Consider the following 25,673-nt stretch of genomic DNA (forward strand, 5'->3'; position numbering starts at 1 on the left):
AAGGGGGAAGAATGATTCAGCGAGCGTTGAAACGACGACGCGCGATATCCTATAACTGTTAATGCGAAAACTAAGGAACAGGCGGCAAAGAAAGAAAAAGAGAGGCGCTGATGTAATGGAATCGCGTTAAATTGATGACGATGATGTCAAAGCTCGTCTTCTGCGAGAGAGATTTTTATGGTTGCTGACGTCAGGGTTTGCGCAAGTTTTCGGCTCCAGTGCATTTTTCTACAGCGCGCGGGGAAAGCCCATCCCGTTCGGTTTATACATTGCGCGTTTTGTTTCACAAGGTTATGTACACTGCAAAGGAGGCGAGAGCGACGTCGGATCAGTGATTGACACAAAATCGGCTTGGGTAAATCATTTTGACGTTTTATGCGATTAAAGATAATGGATTTCGTATATTATGTTTGTTATTTGCATATAGTAGAGTGCATTGCCTCGTTTGTTAATAATGTTACATCATAGAAGCGGTGGGTTCGGCGTTCTATTATATTAATTATTATGTCGTCGTAATTTCGTCTGCAAATATTATGTTATCCTGCATTATTTGCGGGTCAATAATTTATACGAAATATAGCCGCATTCACAGAAGTTATGAATTATTTATCATTATTATCATTATCGTACACATTTCTACCATCATCTGCCGTCAAGCAATCGCAAAATGAACAAAAAATGTTGAAAAATATATATGTACCTCTCGATATTTAACGGAAACTCGAAGTTCCACCAAAATCAGCATTAAGCTTTGCGTTTTTATTCCGCTGACCAAACTATTCGCGGCTCTTTGAAACAGCCGCCGCGTCGAAATCGCGACAAAGTTAAATTAGATCCGCGCGGTAGTGTGCGCGCCGCGGCAAGATAATGGTCCTACAGGGCTCAAAAAAGCATCATAAATTCTGTCCCTCTCGCGAGCGCGCGCGTGTGGCACTTTAATCGGAAAACCAACTGCGCCTACATACATACATACACGCGAGCATCAGGCAGAGGTGAATTTGACGCAGCACCGCGCACAAAGCGCGGGAAAACAAAAATTTTCGACCCGCAGCCCGCACACACATTCCTGTTTCGCGTAATTTGAGAGCAAGAGAGATAGACGAGGCATTCGTTTATTACGTTTCCCGACGGAATGCACCCGTCGAATTTCCCGATCGCATTGCTCGATTCAATTTTTTTTCTTCCTCTGACACGCCACTGCGTGTATACGGACTCTGTTTTTTTTTTCAATGGCAAATTTCTCCGGATGTTTCGACGCGATTATCAGTGCTAGGCGAAAAAAAGGACACAAAGTTGATCCGCTTTTTCAATTGCCGCCCGTTGGGTGCATACGTACGCTGGGATTGATATGAAAAAAATGCCGCGGCGAGTCATCAATCTGGATGAAAGTGAGGCGACCAGTTTATCGCGGCTGTTATTCTATCAGATTTACACTTTTTTTTAATGACGCTTGTAAAAATATTCGTCTTTTGCGAGAGCGGTCGGAGGAGAGACGTTTTGCGAAACTCTCGCGAGCTTTTAGTTATTTTCATTATTATTTTTTTTATCCTCTTGTGTGGGCCGAATAATGCTGGTTGATCGACCGAAAATTGTTTGTTTTGCCTTGGGCTTTTAATTTGCTCTCTTGTTTACCGTAATAATTCACCGGATATTCTTGGGATAAATATTTCATTTTTCCTCGTTTTTTACTCGTCGTATGAGAGAACGTATATTATGGTCATGCTTTACGACCCAGTTATCGATGATTAGCAAAAATGTATATTCTTTTCGGGGGTGATGGAAAGCGCAAAGCTATACATTTTTCGGACAAAAACTAAAAAAATCGCATATATTAATTCCACTTGACAGAATAATTTAAAGTACGATATATGAAGCTAGGCCGTTTTAAAATCATGAATAAGTGATTCTCTTGCTGACCCATTTCACTTTATGAGCGCAGGTGAATTTTTCATCTAAAATCACCTTTGACCCTACAAAAAAGAGAGTTCTCTGTACAAAGGACTATTCTCCGAGTTTTTTCTGTCCTGACCTGTGCACGATCGTAAAATATATGAGAATATTATACGCTTTCTCTCTCTCGTTCTTCAAAACCGCGCGTATAATAATAAAACAAAGCTGTTATCGCCGCTATTGCGTCTTTCATCGGGAGACGATTGAAAAGAGAGAAAAAAATCGCCAATCGATAATTCACGCTCGCAAGGTGGAATCGTTAATCGCGCATCACGGAGAAAACGAGGTTTCCTTTCGCAGCTACATTCCGCAGAGAAGACAGCCAATAGATTCTACGGACTCGTCTTCCAAGACGCCCGCAGCGACTCTATTTTTTCCACTCTCCTCTCCTATAAGCTCGACACTAATTGCTCTTTCTCTCTCGCACTAGTTTTTTCTCTTTGCCGCTCTCGCCGCTCGTTAATATTCGGCCAGCGACTTTCGTTTCGCTCGCGATAAATTCGATTAAGGGCCACGATTCATGTGATGCCCCTCCACTCTCCCGTGAGGATTAAGTCACGTGCGCAACGATTAATTCTTGCTGCAGTCTCGGAAATTCATTCAATTTCCGTAAATACGTTATAGTCAGCTGCGCGCGAAGGGATTTTTCTCCAATGCTGCTTTACGCCGGGAAATTGGCGAATTGAGCGACGTAAGTATATGTAATCACGTGATGCGACATGAAATTTAAAAAAAATATTTGAGGTTATGTTCGTTCTCGCGAAGCATTCACTCTCGCGAGCAAAATGGAATGAAAACCGAAGTTGAATCTGGAACGAGCAAACAGAATCCCGTACGCCGAAGTCATCGACGTTTTATTATCCACGGAAACCACGTCGCGGTGTATTTTCTGCATATCGAAAGATCCGTCGCGCGGAAACTCTCAGGGAAAATTACTCGCGACAACGACGGCGGCCGCAGGTCATCGACTCGGACGTTTACGCGAAACCGGCATGAATGGCAGTCTTTGACAGCCAGTAGCCTCGAAGCAATCAGTGCAACGCGGAAAGATGCACGAGTGGAAATAAAAAAGGGAGGAAGACCTAGAAGAGAGAATGAAAAAGCTTCTGAGAGAACAAAGAGTGTACACACTTGAGGACGAGAGATTTTTTTCGCATCAACTTACATATTCCCTGTTTTAAAATGCAAATTTATTTATAAATCGTATGCATGAAGTCCTTCAATTAACGAGGTGCGATGCGTTCGTAAATCGTATGAAAAATAATCAGCTCGACGGATTCATTAAATTAATTTCTACAAAAAAGCATCTTGCTTACAGCGAGCTGTCGACCCAGTTGTAAGCAATTTCCCTCATTGCCGTTCGTTGCGCCGTCTCTGCGATAAAAATTAAAGCTGCGGCTATTAGCGTAACTCGCGGCTCATAAAATTCTAAAATTACTCATCGTGAATCCTCGAGGTACACAAGACGCACGGCTCGTCGTCGCGTCACGCGAGACTCGCGCAAATCGATAATACGTGTCTCCGCTCTTCCGCTCGCATAACTTATTCATTCAGCCGAAGAGAGAGAGAGAGAGAGAGAGAGAGAGAGAGAGAGAGAGAGACGCGAACGCGAAAGTAAAACTGAAGCTCCTCTTTCGCGGGACAATGATATATAGAGGCCGGAGTATGTATCAGTAAAGCTGCTGATAAATTATTCGCTGTACAGCGAAGCGACGCGAATTTCGCAACGAAAATCGACTCGAATCGAGGATGCCGCGTTGATGCGGGACACCGGTTAGGAAATGGTTTCGTTCTATTTTCGGTGGTTATCATCCGAATTTTTATTCTGTAAATAATGCCCTCGCTCGTCAAAGCTGTCCCTGATTTCGAAAACCAGGGCGTCATCGACGACGTATATATATATAACGAACGCGCAGCAGCTGTTTATTTGAAGATAATTAGCGGAGAAACCGCGACGCCGTCGAACATCATGATGCAACTTTTTTTTCTCTCTTACTCCTCCAAACACGAAAAAAAGAAGTATCGGAAAGTCAACACCAGAGAGTAGTCGCCTATACCCTTTCTCGGGGTCGTAAAAATAAAACTTCATTAACCGCGGCGCTGATGTTCCTTAACACAAATCCGCGAGGTGCATATAATTAAAGCAGATTTTTTTTTAGTTTAAAGAGCATACAGCCATGGGCGACGACTACATCAGGCTAACGAAGATGCGACAAGCGAGTGTCAAAACGTCTTAGCCTCGGGTCGCTAAGTCGGCTGCTTACAGGGATGAAAGCGAAAAAAATATAGTGTCTTGGAAAATAGTAAGATGCCTTTGGACTGTTTTTCAAGATAAATCTCATATGCTGTGTGCGCAAATAATTACTTATTGATACATGTAATGTACCTTCTAATATTCTATTGGATATCTGAAAAGCTTTTTCCGAAAATTCAAAAAAGCTCATAACTTTTTCAGGTTTAAAGAGCATATAACCAAACAAAAAAACCGCTGCCAATTCTTTGACACGTAGCTTCCTCCAACAAAATTCATAGTTCCAATAGATAAAATATTGTTCAAATATACAGTATATTAATAATTTTTAAAATACTTTCAATCTTAATTATTTTACTGAAGGAGCACCCGTCACAATATCAAATTATATAATTTTCATGAAAAAATTTAAACCTCGATATTTTAAATACCATAGGGTCTTCATAACCTCATAAAATCCTGAATGTTCTCAAAACATTCTGAACATTAGTTAGCGAGTTATAAGGTTCAACAAAAATAGTAATTTTCAGTTATACAGGGTATACAGGGTGAGAGACAAAGAATTTGAATCTTAATACCTTTTGAACTGGTTTCATAAGCTGCAAAAAGAACTTAGCCGAGGTAAGCAAAAGATCTATCTTTTCCCAGATTTTAACTTAATTAAAGTTTTGCTTCCTTCCTAAGGAAGCCTTGTAATAGTAATTTTTGGAGTTTGTGTAAAAACATGTAGGAAATACACATTTTCTAAAAACGCATGATTCGAACTCCAAACACCTCCAAATGCGTTTCTTTCGCTCATTGGTACGCAAAGTAATCCGTTGTAGAAAAAAATCTTGTATGCGTCCTCCGCTTACGTCATTTTCCAACTGAAAATAAAACTCTCATCGTATCAAGACGCCTCTTGCCGAGGCTGCATATTTCCTGGCCCACATTGTCGCTGATACATCCATTAAAAATAAAGTCGAGCTTATTAGCGCTAGCATACTTGCGTTGCGACCGAGGCGACGAAGAATTTTCCGATATTCTTTCTCACCGCCCCAGCAGCGTGAACCTCAACGCGTCGCGCTTAATTACCGAATTTATCGGATGTAAAAATAGCACCGCTATTTTCGAGGCTCCAGGGAGTTTTCAAAATTTGTTGCGACTCTGCAGCCGCGCCTTTAATACTTCGTGCGTGAAATAGCTCTGGGGGCCCGGGATTGTTTGGATTCACTGGTTTATTATGACGTTGCACTTTTTGTAAATTTTTTGATACATAAAATGTGTTTACTAAAGCCTGTGGGAGGTTTGCTCGCCTGAATGCAATGCTTTTCTGGCAAACATTATTATCCGATAAATACAATGCACAGGGGATTTAATTATTCCAATGTTTTCTGAAACGCCGCTGGCTAAATTCTGCGGTGAATCACATATTTGTAGGCTACTGCGCCAATTTAAAGAATCCACTCAATGTGACAAATGAAGTTTTTCGATCATATAAGTAAAGCCAAAGGCCGCGAAATGAATTATCCTGCCCGGCAGCCAAAATCTCCCTTGCGTCCACCTATAATCTCGACGGCTGGAGAAATTTCAGGCGTCGGCTCTAATTTTCCTCGTCCACTGCTCCGAAGCTGCATTTTTTACGCGGCCGGATTCAATATTAAAACGGTAGCGCGCGGCTCAATCATCGGAATCCTCGACCGAGAGAAAGATAGGAAGAGGGAAGGCAAGAGTCGTAAATTGAATTGGAAATTACGCGGCGAGCACGGTCAGAGGCGTTAAATTACGCCTCGGACTTTCGGCACAATGGCCACTTTAGGCCGCCGAGAGGTAGTGCGTGACCCCGGGTACTTGGATTTTTCGGGAATCGCGAGATGGTATAATGCTCTTTCGATGCAGATTTTTACCGTAGGATTTTCGGAGGTTTGCCTACTGTGGACTGTGAATTTGAATTGGTGATTTTTTTCGGGATATCGGCTGTAATAAATGTGTGCGCGGGATGACCACGGATATATTTTGCTGAATTTTGGACATTTCGTAGACTTATTTTTTGATATACACGGAGGTTAAAGGCTTTTATGGTTTTATAGTTTTAGTTATTATATTCTCTGGGGCTTCTTTTCATATTGCAAAGAGAAATTAAATCGATACGAAGAAAACGCAAAAGAATTTAAAAATATAAACTCTATTAGTATATAAATGTATTAAAAAAAGATGAATTTTAGCTTAAATTATTGCAGTCAATATACTTTAATAACTAAGAATCAATTACTATTTACTAAAAACAAAATTTGTTTGTTAAAGAAACTGAAAATGAAGAAAAATCTCTCAAAGTTGCATGAAAAATAAATAGAAAAAAAGCATATCACGATAAAAAAGATTCGTTAATTCATTATGTAGAGTAATTCAGTGAATATACTTATATTAATCTTTAAAACTGATTTCATTAATAGCCTATCCTCCGCTTTTTCAAAACTGTTCAATAATATTAACTACAAGCATCCGTGGTACATTCAATATTTCGACAAAATCCATTAAATAAGCTCACAAGATTCACTTATTCTATCAAAAATCAGTTTAAATTTCGCAGAAGCTTCTATAAAGTGTACGGGCAGGATAAAGGTCGTGCTCACAAGCCAAGCGCTTATCTCGTTAATTCGTTAAGCGATTGACCGGCCAGTACAGAACCGCTAACTAATCAGTTAACTTAGCCAGAAATTCTAGACGATTAAATTTGCCATAACCGATAACAGGCTTCTCATTAAGAATCTGCGCCTATACTAAAGCATCTCGTCTGCGCGAATTCTTTACAATTAGTCTCTACACACAATGCTAGAAAACATTAATTTGAAACAGCAAATCACCCTAGATCCCTATGAGTATCAAAGCAACACGACCCTCGACAAAGAAAAAATACATGCGCTTCATACCAGCTTAGCTTTCACCGCCCGATCAAGCGGCAACGTATCGCGTACATCGATAGCCAGTCGAGCGTTTACCCCATTATACGCTTTTCAAGAGGCCGGAATCGCGCTGCAGCCGGCCTGAAAAAAGCCGGGGCTCATCCGTTGGCTTTATCATCGCATCCCCCTGGAAATTTGAGGCGCGCGGGTCACTTGAACGTTGCGCGCGCGGGTAATGAAGAGGCCGTTTCTCCGGCTCGGGTTTCAATCTGATGCACTGCGTCACCGGGCTCACGGGGGACTTTTACGAGGAGAGCAATTCTCGCTGCTCGCGCGGATGATCGATTGATGGCGTGCTTAGATTACTAGATAATGAAGAGTCGGCTTTTGTCGGAGAGTCGGGTTGTTATAGGGTCGTGTTGATGATAGTGTTTAGACGGACAGAGTGCAGTTGGTGCTTAATTTCAGAAAGATTATTTTTATGACCGATCTTGTATATGTAGAGTAGGGAATGATGAGATTAGATTCATGAAAATATTCATCGCGACATTTCGATTGTACTACTACTTCGATTGCACAGGTATCTTTTCCAGAACATAAAAATGTTTGGATTGTTAGTAAGAACATTTTTATTTTGGTAGACCAAATTTTAGGCGATACACTCCGTCTTGCCTATCGTCATGCTTCAGCTCGAATAATTAAGAGTCAACATTATTATTAAGAAATTCAATTACGGATAATAATTTTGCATTATGCTCTGTTTCATCATATGATTCCTTATTATATCTGCCAAGTATTCTTACAGCACGCAGAGCTTTGACATCAGCTCTTTGCTATTTGATAAAAATCGTATTTTATAATCGAGACATTTATACACCAACAGATAACGATTAATAAATAACTGATTTATGCGGAATAGGGATAATTTCAGCATAATCATTTATATTTCAGCGTCATGAATCAATATTAATAATTTCAAAACCGCCGCCATTATCATCGCCATTTAGCTTTGTACTATTCCATTTTTTTTATTGATTCATTAAATTTGATTTTATTTCATAGTGCAAATATACAAATTTATTTAATATCGTACGCAATATCGCATTGTGCCTAAATTTACATATTTTCATTACAAATGTATCAATCAAGTGATTGAAAAAGGAAAAAAAATTTTAGAAGTCTACATTATCCCATAAATTCTCTCATTAAAAAATGATGGACCTGGGTTGTGAAGCATGTATTCAGGTGATTCTAATTGATTGATAAGAGAACGTGATTGGTCGGTTTGTTAGATTGAGGAACGCGCGAATTTTGATTCTAAAATACATGTAAGTATATGAGTGGGGTATCGTCGCGTCATCAAGCTCAACGGATCCAAACTCCCCTCGCTTTGCTTTTAGAAATGCAGGACGATCGTCGCGTGTATCTGCGAGACTTTGAAGTTGAGCTTTCAGTTGCAAGTCGCATGTCAAGGTTAACTAGTCTAGGTGCAATTTTGAGCCGATCTTACCATTATGCAACTCGACATAGAGTTTAGCGTCTTTGTATATGGATTATTCATATTAAACCAAACCTTCAAACGTGATTTTGATGCATTTTACGGAGAATTTATTTAAAATAATTTGAAAAAGCATTAACATACTATAAATTAAAACAATATTTGTTATCTATTGGAACGATAAATTTAGTTGAAGGAAGCTACGTGCCAATAAATTGGCAGCGGTATTTTCTAGAAAGATATAATTGACGACATGATAAGGAGTGCGCGAAGCGCATTTAGATTCCCCAGTATATGTATAAATTGAAAGCATTTTCTACTCACGTAACCGAGAACATGATATTTTTTCTGATGTCGACTTAGTCGTGATTAAATATGAATCTAATTTTTATAAGGTCAGGACGTTCAACTTCAAAGATATTTAATATTACTTTTAAATATATTTAAGGCAACAAAAGAACGAAACGCGGTTGATTCGTAATATCGAACAGTGAATATAAGAATAATATTATGCTTTTCATGGTATATTATTTTCCAATTCACAAAAACTTCGTTCCCGCGCTATATTGCCTATTGTTTTATGAAGTAAATACTTTATAATATGCAATATATAGGTATATAGGTGTATACGGGCATGGTGTATATAATACAGGATTTCATTATTTTTCCCTGGCGCGCTGCTCGTATAACTAAAACAATATCATTTTGCATCTCCTAAAACGTCTGCGTACGCCCCTTTCAAAAGCAGACTTCATTGCGTGTCCTGAACAAATATATACCTATACGGTTATATGCACAGCACCAGACGAAACGAAAGCCTCAGGTTTGAAGAAAGAGTAGGAGGGGAAAAAGGTAAAACAGAGAGACTGAGAATAAGCACACGTACAAAAAGAGGATAAAAAAAGGAGAGAAAGAAACAAACAAGCACGTAAAAGAGAGCAGCCGCGTGGCAGCATCAACGACGTCGGCGCTGCGTTTATACTCCCGAGTAAAGTATCAAGTGTATAGGTATAGGCTGACGGTTTCAGGAAAAAGGATAGTCTTCCTGTGTTTACATAGTTGGACTGTCCCTCCCATTAGTACTCGGAATATTAGGGTAATAACTCGAAATTTCAAAAACTGCGCCTGATTTTTGTAAAATTAAATACACCTATAATAGCATTTAAATTCGCTCCCTTATACATGCGTATAAGCGGGTCCCAAATACTTCGACGATTCCCCAAAACATAATCGATTACGAAAATCCTCCCCTCGTGTCAGAGAAACGGAGAAAAATGAAGAAGGGACACACTGCGTATAACTCCTGAATTATGCAAAAACATCGATTCCCCGGATATAAAACATGCAGGGACTAGTCGGTGGAAGGCCTATGCGACAGATGCACCATGTTGAGCTCGCTCGCGAGAGAGGGAGAGGAAGAGAGCGAGGGCGGCAAGATTTATTTTAGTGGGTTACTGCTGCACGCGCACTCCACAGGCGAGACAAGTGGAATCTTATCCGGCGTGACGTCGCTGCAGCGTACGCTCGACGTTGTTTTGGTAAATATTTTGGTGGCTTGTCAGGAGCTCTCGCGTGTGGGGTGCGTTTTTTTCTGTTCTTTTGTTCGAGATACGTTTTTTCTTTGTGAGGATGATTTTTTTCCATCGTCAGAAGATTGTATCTCTGCTGTAGAGAATTTCTCGAAAAATTTTTCAGAGGCATGCTTAATTCGATTTTTACTGAAAATCAGTGGGTCGAATAATTAAAACAAATTCATTCATGAGAAATGCTTTGCATGAGATAAAAAATTGTTCAAATCTGATGTTTTGAGCCTTTTTGTATAATTTTTAATTGCTAACTCGCAGGTAGAATATTTTGAAGAAGTAACTTATATCAATTTGTATATTTTATCTGGTTTTAGAACTAGCCTTGATCTTTGTCTTTTATATTTTGGCAACAATGATAATTAAACTATAAGAAAAGTACGATTATACATTAGAATAAAAATGAAACCTCACCGTTTGCGAACAAAAATTCTGAAGCGAATATAAAAGCCTCGCAGTACACGCAATTCTTATTAAATTATTTAATTATCCGCAAATCCATAATTCTACCCACCAGGCATTTGCCGGTATCCGCGCGCATCGCCTACGCACGCCTAAAAAATGCATTCGCGAAGCAGCAGCAGCAACTCGCGAGTCCCATGAGAGGTTGAAATGAATTTCGCCCCTTGTAAATATCGTAGCAGTTCAGTCGGGCACAATAAAAGCGCTCTCACCCCCCTCCCCCTCATCACTCTCCATAAATTTGCATAAAAATCTCTCGAAGAAAATGAAAATCCCGAAATTTCCTTGCGAGAATAACTTCGCGAATTAATCGACGAGATTGCGCGCGTCTCCGCTGAAACATTGATGTTTCGAGCCAAGGAGCTGATGCGGCAACGAAAACAATCTCTATCTCTCGGTGTGTCTCTCGTGAAAAAATAATGAAAAGGGGGTCCACGCCCGCGCGTATATGAGGCCGAGTTTTATTTATATCGCCGTCATTGACGAGGAGGAGGTAATGCGAGGCTGCATTATGGACGACGCGATGTGTGTCGTAAGACTTGTCTTTTATACTCCGGAGGTTTGGGAAACCCTCGCTTTTCGGTGAAAGATACACGATGTGCACGAGCGCCGTGACTTCTGTTGGTTAATGAATGTTAATGATTCGAGATTTATTATTCACGTTTTTAATTATCTTCCGCTCGTCTATTCATTGATGTCTTTGAAAATTGAAGCTATTCTAATGGTTATTTATGAATTTTCATCCACGTAGCGTTATTGCGCAGAAAAAACATACTCACCCCACTGCCGGAGTGTGTATACATTTTCTTGAATCTCGAGCAGCAGGAGAAGCAATTTTCGCGCTCAATAAGCGCGGGTAAAAGGGAAAATTTCTCGGCGGACTAAGAAATTTGAATTTCAAATAGTCGACAACAGTTACACACTTTGCGCGTGCGAATCGAGAGCATCGGCATTGTTAAATCCTCTCGCGCGAGAAAATCAATTTTCCTATGAAAAGACGAGGAAAAAAGAAATTACTCGTTGGCTGAATATTTCAAACCCAGCGCGGGGACGTAAAACATAAATCCATTTGCTCATCCGCGCCGTAACTGTACGCACACAGACAAAGAGAGAGGTAAGCAAGAAGGATATAAAAGACCGAAGAGGTTTCTTAAATGTCTCCGGCTGGCATTGGGCGTATCGCGAGAAGCGTAAATAAATTAGGAGGAGACAAGCCAAGCAGGGGCAAAAAAATCGAGATTGAAGGAAGAAGAGCACCCCTCTGCCGGGGGAGATTAGGCTGGCAACGATGGCTCTTCCTGCTGCGATTAAAATAAACAAGCCAAGGACGATTGAGCGAGCTCTGTGGCTCTTACCTGGTCGTTCAACCGAACGAGGACATTTGCTTGCTTTTTTTTCTGCTCATCACAGACTTTTCACCTTCTTCTGCGCAGGAAATCATCAAGCTGATATACGTGGGTTATAATGCTCTGCGCAGCAATCGAGCTCAGGGACAGAAAAATTAAGATTCATATCAAAGCTCGAGAAGCTCAGAAATAATGTTTCCGACCATTGTTTCCATATGGGTCACGATGTGCAGTACACGAAGGAATGTTCCTTGCAGCGGTAACACAAGAATAGAAAAATATTCATTATTCGCGATGTTATGTACGTCGCGCAGTCAATCATTAAAGGATAATCTCATCGCCACTATCATAATTAATTTTGAAATTCTATTTCCGAAATTCCATCACTAAATGAAAATCTAATCTTTTAAAAAGACCACGTATTCCACAGCCCGCACAAGCACGAGGCCATAAATAACGAAGCGAACGAGCGACGTCGTTCGAGCGATACATAATTACGCAGCGTCGCACGTCCGAACGTCCGATCGGAATTCAGCGTATCGCGCGCACCAATAATGCAGTTGAGGCACGCGCAAAGAACGGCCACGAATTCCGCCGATGGACCACACTCGACAATGCTCTTATGATCGTTCGCTTGGAATGAGGCGTGCTTGAGGTCTTAACAATTACGTTTGTATGCCTAGGCTGGTTTGAATAGTTCTTCTTCTCTGAAAGCAAACATAACCTCAAACGCTGAAAGAATTCCAGAATGAAATAAGGAACGGGACGGATTATAAATCAAAGAGTTATCGAAACGACGATAACTCAGCGCCATCCTCCCGTCTCATCTTTTATCGTCTATTAAAATTAATCCCTCATCTTCTACATCTTCTCAGCCGTAATTAATCGCTCCGCCGCCCACTCTCTCAGTGGGATCAATTGACATACAGCATTTTCTTTAACCAAATTCAATAGCAAAATGCTTTTCTTCCCTAGCGACCGCGAATCCGTAATTGCGTAATTAAGTTTAGCATAATTGCGCTGCGACATGCCGCCCCGTCGATTTATTTCCTCCTTTTAGTCCGGTTCTCCATTCCGCTCTCGTTCCTTGTCTCGCATTTTTTACCTCGAGCCCGGTGCATTTTTTCTGTTTTCGCAGCGGCTTTGCATTCTAACGCGGGAACGAGTTTATTTGCCTGCTCGGCATGGATGGCTTTACCGATATTTTCTAACTCTCAGAGCGGGAAAAGTACATGAGATGCTTGTTTGTTTGCGCTCTCGCGGAAAAGCAAAATTTTTGTTTTACTTTTGTGGAATTAAGGAATGGATACTACCGAATTTGTTACTTCGTCTGAACATACGAAAATTGAAAAGACAAAGAGAAGTAAAAGTAAGAGTCTAAAAAGAGATAGGTTCGATTCTTTTGGCGCGAAATTTAAAATATCCATCGTTATTTTCAAAAATAGCACATTCTCCCGGCCAAATTGAGAGTATGAATGCATTAGTGACACTGAAAAGACCGTAAAAAATTAAAAAATCAAACTCTTCGCAAACAGCCAAAGATTCATTAGCACGCCATCTGCATCAGATCGAATACCTCCGGATCAGGATCCTCTGTTTAATCTCCAAACAACCAGCGCGTCGATATCCGCCGTTAAAAAAACGACGAACTCGACGCGTCTCTCTGCTGCACCTAATGCTCTCAGTGTTATTTTAAGTACTGACAGCAGCACCGCGCGGACCGAATCTGTGTCACGAAATTTCCGCTCATATTTCAAATTATCTGGCCCGACGGTCCGGACATTAAATTTCACTTTGTGTATTTCGTATAGGTGCTCGGGAAGCATAGATAAGAATTTTTCGGTCGACACTGCAGCGTAAAAAATGATTTAGGAGCAGGATATAGTTTTGCTGATAAAGGATATTTCGAAAAAATGTGAATTTTCAGATGTTTTCATACCTCTTCATGATTTATCAATATATAATTTTCTAGCTGCGCTGAAATCGCCCGTCAATAATTCTCACGAAAATATATAACTTATTATAACCAGTTATTAATAAACCGCACACAGATGTTCACACTTCACACATGACAAGAGCTGCGCATTGTCGTCAGCTGTGATTTCGCATATTACTTTACTACTCAGCATTATCAAGTCTGTTTCGGCGGAGCGATTCCAATAAATGAGAACGAACGAAATGATCGATAATTTCGAGTTCTCGCTTACGCGGCACATCAATATCAACCGTCGTGGACGTCTCAACTGCGATGGTAGATAGTATGCGTAATCAAGATGAGTTATATAATTAATAAATCCGAGTAGGCGCACACGAATCTAGCGTAATGCAAATGGATGGCGATATTCGTATAGAGACGAATTTGATCAAAGTATCTACGAAGTTGATTTATTCTCTCGATGGCTTAAAGCTATGCGTTCCCTCTGCAGGGCTTAACATTTTCGTTTTTGAAGTGACCGTAGTAAAAGTTTTCAGAGAATACTTACTGATAGAATGTATAATTTGATTTTTAGTAATTTAATGAATGAGACTAACTATAAAATAAATTATAATCTATAAATACCGAATGAAGTGTGTTTGAATATATTACTTCATTCTTTTTGTACAATACTTAGGTGTTTTGTGTACTTATGTGTCTTTTCATAAGAATAGCTAAACTTTTTCTGTTCGTAATACATTAGCAACATACAATTCTCAATATTCAATAACATTATCCGATAGCTTTCCTATGTATACGTTATCAATCACGCACCAACTTGATGAAGTTCGAAAAATTGATTTCAATTTCGGAAAACGTTATCACTTTTAGCTCCTAATCAACCAAGAATCAATTTTGTTTACCTCTTCATCTGCTGCTGGCTTAGAAATTAATGGTTAAAATCGCTTTTTACACTAAAATGTTACAAGTGTGCGAGTTCTCTATCTTTGAAGCACACATCGTTCCATACGACGAGCAATCTTGAGACGTAAAATTTTTAAATTACTTGATGATTTCTTTGGAAACAATACGTTACCTCGCGACATGAATATAACAATCAATTATAAATAGCGCACCAAACGATTCTTGACATTTGCACTTTCCTCCATATTCATCAGCTCCGAGCAATCTCCTAATTCCAGAGCCGCAGTGAGCCCATCCCCTCGTCCAAACAATGTGCGAGCCCGAGATTACAATGCAGCCATAATGATGCCAGGAAAAACGCTCTCTCTCTCTCTCTCTCTCTCTCTCTCTCTCTCTCTCTCTCTCTCTCTCTCTCTCTCTCTCTCTCTCTCTCTCTCTCTCTAAAGTAGATCCTCCTTCCAAGCACGCGTTAATTATAATAAAGTTTTACGGCTGCGTAAAGTAAACATTAAAGAGAGACATCTGCGCGCGGCTAATATTAACTGGCGGCGGTGCTGAAGAGAAAAAAGTGACGAGGGAAGAAGGTATGCGAGAGCGGCTGCTCTCCTGCTTTCGATAGACACAAAGGAAGCGACGAACGTCAGGGAAATGCGTTTAGCGCCTATTAGCGGCAACGAGGTTTTGCGTAATCTCCTTCGCGCAGGAAAAACAAGGCGGAGGAATTTCATGGGAGCGAGTTTTTTTTTGTCGAAGCGCACATAGTACGCTGTGTCAAGATAGAATATGATTTTTAATTTTAAAAAATTACTTACTCTCTCGTGCGGCAAATGACCTACTCCGCGAAGACTCGTCAGTTATAAAGCTTTATAAGTAATAACTCCGGGACACCTCAATTTCGCGAAATACACTATACTCGAGCTTTTCATTCGGTCTGCGCGGCAGTGTATGTCTATATAGAGCCGAGTCTAAGACTCCAGGCCGGAATCGTTATAAATTTTACGGCACTTTTATCTCGTAGCTGCGACACAGTCATTTTACAACGTTCTAACGCTCGTCGTGGGAAAATTGAATTTTAAAATAGCGAAGAGACGCGGTTAATATTTGAATTTGAAATTCCCGCCGTTAGGTAAATACCTCCGTATACATTAACCAGTATAACAGCCGGTTTATGGCGGGGAGTGTACGGCCGTAATGTTTGCTTTGAATTATTACATATCTAAACTCGCTTCCTTCCGATGTTGTTTCTTGTTGCGCGCCGTGTTTATAGCGATAATAATGTTTGCGGCCTATTACGAGTGAACACGTTTAATTTCCCGCGTAAACTGGCTAATTGATATACAGCGGAGTGACAATAATTCCCACATACTCCTACACTGCGTTCTTCGAATAATGTTTTCGTGAAGAGCGAAAACAAAATTCAAAAAATAATTCCAACGTCCTCCACTCGATAAAAATGACTCTCGCAGTAGCGCAGCGATGTTAAATCCATCCCAAGAACAGCGCAAAAATGCAATACAGCACTTAAGCGCGCATATGTGCTTTTCCGAGAATTGCGCAAAGTTTTTGCGCGCGAGAAGAAAAGACAGGAAACGCGGGGGTCGAGAGAGAGTGAGAGAGAGAGAGAGAGAGAGAGACAGAGAGAGAGGACGACCCACGCATTTAGCGGATTATGCGAAACACGCGAGAGAAAGAGAAACTCCAGCGCATTAATAAGACGCGCTCGCGCTGTGTTTTTCCAGCTGCAGCCGCTTTTGTGTCTGCACCGGACGATTAATCGAGGCTGTACACGCGCTGTTGGCCGAAATTCCGCGGCAGCTATTTCCCGCCTTATAATTTTGAAACGCGAGTCTGCGGTTTTATTATTTTTACGCTGGAATTCAAGAGGTCGGCTAGACGCGCTGAAAATTGTTTCTCTGCGGAACGCGTTGGTAATTATCGTTTGAATTAATTTCTCCTCGAACAAACGATTATCTATTTTACAACGATTGTACAGCCGATATGCGACGTTTCAATTTCAACATCCGCTGTACATCTTCCGCTCGACAGACGAGCACTGCTCACCTAGCAGAAACAGGTATAGGCGTTTTCGAGTTAGCGCCGCGGGATAATTGAATCGCGCGGGAAAAAGACCGTCTCGGCGGCGGCTCTGATTTGCGTGTGTGCGCCGAGTCTGGAACAACTAGCGACACTAATGGCTTTCGGCTTTACGTCGTCGCGATGAATGAAACATTCGCTGTTAGCTTGCCGCGAGTAGACTCGGCAATTATTGCGACAGTAAGAATCGATGAATGAATGTTTGCGAAATTGTTTGCGCGGGTATTATATACACCGACTGGTGGGCCGGACTGGTTCTCTTCTTGCGCAGCTTGGAATGTGTCTCGATATTATGCAAATCTATGTGATCGTTCACAACAATGAGTGATTATTTTAAAGACTTCTTTGTCTGAGTTCGGAAGAACGTATATAAACTCTCGAAACGACTGGCAATTCGGGCTAAAAAAAGAAGCCCGCGTAGCAGTTCGACCACGAAGCGTAAAGCATGTCGCGCCGCAATTAAAACGGCATTAAAAGCTCGCGCTAAAATTCAGAAGTCGCGCACCACCTGCTCCCTCCTCGTTTCGCAATAAATCGCGAAGCAAATTAGATCAATCGGCTGTTCGTTAAAATTCTAACCCAAACAACGCAGTCACCGGGGCAAAACATACGAGGGCGAGAGAGAATATATACCGAAATGCCGTGCGTGTAAAATCACGTCAACAAGCACATCGACAATTACGATAATTGTCGGGACAGGCCGGACACGCATATCGAGTTGATTACGCAAAACATTTCCCGATTGCCGGGCGCAATTAACGCGAGGGTCAAAGCTCGCGCGCGATCGTAAATAACCGCCGCAAGTACGGCCGGGTTTTACGCCTCAGAGTATAACCGTCAAAATTCCAGATTATTACTCGGCTGTACGGGTATGCGCGATAAATTATTATGCATACCGAACTCCCCGAATGACGACGCTACTGCCGCTGCTGCTGCTTTGGCCACTGTGTAGTGTGTGTGTGTGTGTGTGTGTGTGTGTGTGTGTGTGTGTGTGTGTGTGTGTGTGTGTGTGATAGACACTGCAGCCTCGTCGCGCGAATTAATCAAATTAAGCTGTCCGGGGATATGTAACGGGGCCGCCGTTAACCTTTTTTCCGTCTGACGCGCGAAAGTTTGAAAGTGCATACGGTGTCACGTAACAGCTGTATTATGCAAGCTGCCTTTGGCGGGGGGATGACGCAGATGGATCTTGCGGGGAATTTCGGAATCGCGAGAGATGTTGCCCACGAGCGGTTAACGCTCATCATTAAATCGCGCCAAGCGTCGGAGCGCGAGCCGACGACGTCTCCTCTGTATATTCTCAAGGGATATGCGCCGCGTGCGTTAGCACCTATAAACCTGCATGTAATTACGGGGAATATGTGTGTATGCTTAGCATTTGAGATGCTACCCGCAGCCCCCATGATATCTGGGTCAAAAGATAATGGCTGTTCTCGCCAGTTATACGAGCTGTAATATTGCCCTCGTTACGTTCCAAGTGTCGCTGCTGTAACGCCCGCGCTATTTCGAATTTCGAAGATGTCCCGATGATGCATCGGCATCGGTATCGAAATGCGAAAATTGCAGGTAATTCCACTTCTCAATGTTTGCCAAGGTTTACCTGCCATTTTGTCCTCTCTCTCTCTCTCTCTCTCTCTCTCTCTCTCTCTCTCTCTCTCTCTCTCTCTCTCTCTCTCTCTCTCAACCTAGCTCTCGATCTCCCCGCCACTCGGACGCACTAGACGCCGTCTTCAGTCTGCAGTTCTTCAAGAGAGCCCGAGGACGGTTTCACGCTCTGCTTGGCCTAACTCGATTTCGCCGGGGGCCTTTCAGCCGGCGGCTTAATTGTATAAATATTAAATTATACAGCCGAGGAAGCGCGCGTGCGGGCCCCATACTTGGAAAAGTCTCCCGTCGACTTTATTTTATCATTATTATTATTACATAGTTGGTTTGATACACGGGATCGGAAATACTAATGAAAGTGCTTAATTGGGGGCTGTATTATACAAGAAATTTGGAAAGACGTCGTTATTTTTACGGTGGTGTGGTCACGAAAACTATGGCGCAGAGCGTTCGTCGAATTTCGTTTTCTAATGGTTCTGACAATTTATTGTTGTGTGCTAATGAATTGTTGCAATCCTATATATAAGCAATCTTCATTCGATTACCTCGACCCGATAACCGTGTTGCAATGTCGAAATTTGACATAACTGTAATAAGTACATCGACCGATCCATCAAACCCCACAGCAACACGCGATTATCAACTGCAAATCAATTCAGCCGCAAGTCGAGAGCAACGGCTATATTAGCTCTGCGGAACATATATACGTCAGCTGGATGTTATGCCACAGTCCGTCTTACTGATCTGCGCTGAAGCAAATTGCACATAGAAACTCGCCCGGCAGCGTATGGCGCCGAGTAGATGGCCGACGAGCGCGTGTATCCAAGATTGATAATGATGCATTCGGTTATCATCTGCGGTTTTATTACGTTTTGGCTCGAAGCAATATTTTCTCGAAATTCGATCCATCGCATATTACAACGTCTGTTCCAGTCGATCATTTATAAATCACGATGTTCGTTGACCGGATTCTCGCGTAAACACAATCGCTATAGCATCTAAAACCTAGCCTGATTCTCTCGCGAAATTAGTCTCGCCCGATAAACTCTGCCGCAACAAACTTGCCCGATTGAGAAATGAATGTCAGCATTCACAACAGTCATCGCTCGCGAACGAAATGTTATGTATATTTGATGTTGATACATATCGAATATGAGTTTATACATATCGAATTATATGTATATTTAATAGCAACGCGCATACGCGGTTCGAGCGACGCTGCGCACAATGTTCAGGGTTCGTCTGGAAGCAGCTCGTAAAATCGCAAATCGAGTTTTACGATTATTGAGTTTACTTCTACTCTAATCACAGTCTCATTACGAATTTAAACTCCAACGCGAGCCGAGCCCTACGGAGCGTCATATTATTCTAGCAACGCGCGCGCTCGACTAGCTCTAGATTTATCGCGCGCGGCTCTCTCTCTCTCTCTCTCTCTCTCTCTCTCTCTCTCTCTCTCTCTCTCTCTCTCTCTCTCTCTTTGTTGACAAACTCGGCGGCAGCAGCCTGCAGTAGGATTACGAATGCGCGGATTTGCATGGAAAATCATACCTCGCCAGCAGGCCGTGCGACGTTTGCTTTTAAAACGCTTTTCGATTCTCATCCCGCCGATGAGTCATAAAATTATTCAAGAGTCTCTACCTCCGAGTCGATCAGCGCATCAAAGCCAAAGCTTGACGGTTCGTCGGCTAACCAGCCAACCTAAAAACAGAGCGAGGCTAACAAGCTTATCTCGACAAGTAGTCCGGGCCATGGTGTGCAATGGCGCATCGGTTCTGCTGTACTTTGTATATCCATACCCCGAGAGAGGATAATTCGCGATCGGCGTGCGGCTGCGTCTGATATTGAAATAAACGAGCGCGACCGAAAGTGAGCGATCGAAGTCCCGACGGGAGAAGCGTATGTAGTAGTGTACCGGCGGCTTTGCGTCGAGTGACTCAGCGGCGGTTGATCGCACGCGCGACTTTTCTAAATCAGGGCGATTTATAACGTTTAGAGTGGCTGTACCGCCGCGAGTAGTGTGTAGGAGCTTGTCTGAGATTTATCCCCGGGATCGAAGTTCTGTAATCGGCTGGCAGTTGCGGGGGAGAGATACGGAAGGGGCAACTCTGGATTCTGGACTCGTGCTTCGATCTGGGAGAGCGATTGCGCTCGCGGACGAGTGTGAGGGGTCTTCCGAGCGTTATCCCGGCTGAATTTCGGTTTTATTTCGTAAAATCATCCACCGGCGGAACGGATGGCAAAGTATGCGACTTCAATCGAGAATTTTGTCTCCAAGCACGAACGGAAGCTTTTTTTCAGCAGACGCGTATAGTTGTCGAGCGGTGATTGCTGGAAACTTTGCCGCTGCAGTCGAGCCCCGAAGAAAGTCGAAAAACTTGCGCACATATTTGGATTTAAAGTTAAGCTACACACAGAGTCCTGCGGGAAATAGGAGCGGGATTAAAAAAGTTCTGCAACAATTGACAAACGTCGCTCTAGCGAGCTTTTAGTCTGAATTACCCTTGGAAATTATTTCACTTAACGAGTGTACGCTATCTTTAATCGTCGATCAAAACCTGCAGCGTTGTGATCCAATAAAGTCCGCCTCTCCGGCCCGATAAAACCAAAGATTCTCGTGATGTTATATACGATTCAAAGGAAAAAAGATGCGTCGACAGAACAAAGCATCCGTCGAAACTTTATATATAATATATATAATACTTACACGCGGTAACGGGAGCTGGCTACCCGCATAATCCAGCTTTGAAGTCTGCCGGGACACTCGCTACGGCTCGTCCCCGTCAATTTCTTGGGCTACCGGCACTTTTCCACTTTCACTCGGCGCGCTTTTCTGCGTCCAGCGATTACTTTTTTTCTTCCCTCTTGATCCTGTCTCCGTGTGGAGTAATCGCTTTATGGCTTTTTTCTCCTCGCGTCGTCCTTCATTTTACTCGTGCCGCTGACTCTCCGTCTGCTTTCTGTGTATCGGGTTATAATATTATACACTCGTACTCCAGGTCGCGGTGTATAAATCACTTCATTATCAATTTTTCATCAGGATTACACTTTCAATCGGTATCGTTTGCAGTATACGAACATAACCTAGGAATATGAAATTTTGAATTTCGCGCCAGACTTTCATCTATATATAATTTGGTAAAACGCAGTGTTGTTGTAATGAATATTCGAAACAGAAGCAATTCCAAGTACTACTATATATAGGTGTATATAGCACAGTGCAGGAGATACAATAGAAACTCGCGAGGTTCGTTGGCAAGCCTACGCGCGCGCGGCACTTGGCGGAAATTGCACAGTATAAGACGTTAATTGGCGTGTTCAATTGGCGAGATATTGCGAAACATTTCCTTCCGCGGGAATACAGTGCAAGATTCCCTGGCGGCACGATAATGGAATGAATTCCTGCTCGGATGACGATCCTGCTTAATCACTTGAAAAGCGCGCGACTCGCTTCAACTGCACACATGCGCAGCTCTTCAGTTCGAAGCTAATTTTTTAGCTCGCAATAATTGCGCTTCGAATTCATAAGCCGCGCTGCGCTGTACAGATGTATTATAAGTGCCTTCACTCAAGACACACAGTCGTGTAAGAAGCGGAATAGAGCGAAGAGAGGGACGATAGAAGCGGAGGAAGAAAGAATCGAATTTCGAGGCGAAACTAATTTTGCTGCGCCTTTTGTGGATCGTCGGCGGGCGCATTACCACTGCCGCCCTATCGAGAGCGACTGAGACCTAGATTTCCGATACTATTGAAATCCGCCGAAGCGAAAAGCAAATTATATGAACCCGCTCGAGCATCCCAGGACGGCCTTTGATGTTTTCTCGGCGCTGCTATGTACCCTCGAGAGGATCTGTACAGATGCGAGCGAGCGCGCCTGTGTTTCGACGGCTGCGCGCGCGAGAGAGAGCCACCGGCAACTTATAATGCCCTCTCGGATCGAGCTGCGCGGAATCTTGATGAGTATGACGTTGAGTGGAATAATAAAGTTTCAACTTTTCGTTTCTATTCCGCGGGTGATATTGAACGGATTAGTAGTGATTTTCAAAGTTCGTGAATCCTGTATAAATATAACGACGTCTTTTTTCAAAAGTATAAGGAAAATCAATATTTGAATTCATTTTTAATAGAAGCATTAACAAAACCTGTCTCAAACACATTATGTGGTCCGTAGAGTCTGTCGCAACAACCCCCGACGCCAAAAAATTCGATACGAACCAAGTTTTAAGTGAAAAATTCGCGTATAAGGAATACAATTTTTCGGTTGCGAAACTAACGTGTTCACTATAGTAATTAATTTTGCAACTCGGAGATTAGATTACATAGAAATTTAGGCATATGATATTTTTAGACTGAATTTAATAGAAACTTATTGAATATTTATTAAATTACATAAAAATATACACATTTCGTGCAACTTAAATTATTTAAGATTATTAATTCGCATGTTATTGGCTAAAAGCTTTCGTGTATTTTGCTAAGGTTTTTTTCCAAGTCCTTAAAATTCACAATTCTGAATGCAATATTCATTCTGCTACGTAATGCAAGTAATGTGAAATGATCATATAAATATTTACAGCAATTTAGGTAATCTTGCCTGGGCATTTTCGTCAACCTTTTTGATATCGTCGATCGATGACTGATGATTCTAAGAATATTGACTTTTGTATAGCCATAGCTCAATAATTTGACGAAGGAGCTCCCTATAATCCAGTCAAAAACTGCTTTGTTTAGGTATTGATCGCTAAACAGAAACACATATACAAAACTATTTCTCACCCCTAAACTAAACAAACATCCCAAATTGTAGATTTACGTGGTTGGTATTCGATCAATCACTTTTCGACACAGTTGGTGTAAATATTAACTTAATCGCCATGATTTTTTGTTGAAAGTTCCACATTTTAGTTCTCGCGAATCTTGTGTCGCAACTAACAACAAATTTTAAAATTCAAGTTTTCGCTTCTGCCGGGCATCCACACACAACGAACACGCTTTTTCTATAAACAACGGCTCATTTCGCATTGAACGACTCGGCCAACAACCCTTTAAAGTCTCCTCTCGGCGCGGCCTGCCACGTCAGCCGTACTCCTCAAGTCGAGTCGTAACGAGAGAAATTAGCAATAAAGGCGAATGCGATAGCTCCTGTTAACGCCCGCGTCACACGTTGAAGCATTTATACGCGCAATGACGACGCCGTCAATTCGCGAAACTGCGGGTGTTGTGATTCGATAAAGCGGAGATATTACGTGTATACGCGATGTAATTAAATTGTCAGCTGATTATAGATTTCCCATTTATTAATAGAGAGAGAGAGAGAGAGAGAGAGAGAGAGAGAGAGAGAGAGAGAGAGAATCGAAGCGGAAAAAAGTTCGTCACAAATCGAGCTTCAACCGCGTTGTTCCCCCGAGATGACGAACGAGAAATGGATGGAGGAAGAACGATTTAAAGCTGCAACGTCGCTCTCGGGGCTGTTTGTTTGTACGAGAATATTACGCTCGTTCGTGCTTTCGACGCCATCGACGCGTTTATACCGCCGAGAATAGGCTCCCGTTAGAGAGGGAGAGAGAGCTTACGTTCCATCGAATTTCTCCAAGACAAAAGACTCCACGAGTACATTTATAAAACGTTTTACTCCCGTGCGATTCGCCGAAACGCGATCGATCAGCTCGCCGCGTGCGCGAGAAATCATTTTTCATTATCAAAAGCGAATTGCTCTCGACGATACTCCCGCCGAAGCGTGCAGCTCAGCGAGTCAAATTTCGCGCGTCGAACGGCGTACAACTTCGCCCGAGATAAATCTTGGCGTATAAAAATGAACGAGCTCGCATTGCAGCTGCATACTATACAAGTAGACAGAGCAGAGCATAGCTGCAGAGCAGAACCGAATGTTTACGTTTTCATTCCCGAGCAGTTCCATCAACGTCAGCCGCTGCGACGCGGCTTTTATTTCCTCTCCTTCCGCTTCTTCTTCGCGAGCGATCGCTACTCGAGGAAAAATTGAAACACGTTTTCCCGGGGATGGCAAGACACTCGCGGCCCGCTCCGAACTAACAATTGATAGATCGAGCGTTGTAAAGTTCGCGAGTTAAGTCTGCGGCGGCTTACATTATTTATGACCCTCGGAGCACGAGCTCGAGAGGAGAAGAATTAGGACGTGTATGCATTATTGATTCGAGCATGCGGCGCTTTTAATTGGACGCCGCTCGGCGCTGGTCAATTATTGCGTGTCTTTGTTTTCTGAGAATTTTCCTCTCGTGGAAATTTGATTTTCCCGACTTTGGCATACGAATTGATACATCGGTCACGACGTTCCGAAATCCTCGGTAAACACGCGCTTTATCAACTAATCCCGCGACATGTTTTCCCGGTGATTCGCGGGAAATTGAAACGTTTGTCAGCGGCCGGCAGCCGATAAACGCGCGTAAAACCGGCAGAAAAAGCGTAGCGGGGGGCGAAACTCCCAAGACAGTCTCGCAGCGATCTTATCGAGCCGTACGCGTGTCTCCGCTCGTAAAAGGTAGCAGAGCCAGCGTCGCGACGCAGGCGAGCGATTGATCGCCACCGGCGACGCCGAGACGGCAGTATCGAGTTTATAGATCCTGCGCTCTCCCCGCGTTTCCCGTCGTCACTTGCTGCTGCTGCTGCTGCGAGCAGGGGGGTATATACCGACAGTTTGCTCGACTTTGATGGGCCCCCCGAACTTGCGAAATCGGACCCCTTGGACGACGAGCTCCTATATACGCCCTTCTAACAGTTTATAGACACGGGCGGGTTACATGCATCGGAGCCAGCTTTTTCTCGAGGCGGCGAAGTTTCAGTAGCGCGAAATTCAAAAAAAGCTCTGGGATCGGAATTTTATAATGCGGCAACACGTCGCGTCCTAAGCACACGAGAAGGGCGACGTGCGTCCCTTCTGAAAAATCCACGAAATCAGTTCCCGCTCACACACACACACTTGGGGTATACAAACGTCATTTATAATCCAGTCCGGCTGTCAAAACGCGAAAGCTTCTCTCTCTCTCTCTCTCTCCCTCTCTCTCTCTCTCTCTCTCACTCTCTCTCTCTCTCTCTCTTCCCGCCGGCATACAGAACGTCGGACGCCTCGGCGTCTTTTTCCGCGCGTACCCTACAATCCCGCTTAAATATTTAGTCATGCCGCTTGAGCG

At 42.7% G+C, this 25,673-nt stretch overlaps 1 protein-coding gene across 9 annotated transcripts in view; it reads left to right on the forward strand.

Moving 5' to 3' along the window:
• Positions 1-25,673, forward strand: part of LOC100114925 (connectin) — a 237,217-nt gene that overhangs the window by 79,671 nt on the left and 131,873 nt on the right. The gene's annotated exons all lie outside the window — the stretch shown is intronic.

The sequence above is a fragment of the Nasonia vitripennis genome, assembly GCF_009193385.2.
Source record: "Nasonia vitripennis strain AsymCx chromosome 4 unlocalized genomic scaffold, Nvit_psr_1.1 chr4_random0006, whole genome shotgun sequence".
Lineage (NCBI taxonomy): Eukaryota > Metazoa > Arthropoda > Insecta > Hymenoptera > Pteromalidae > Nasonia > Nasonia vitripennis.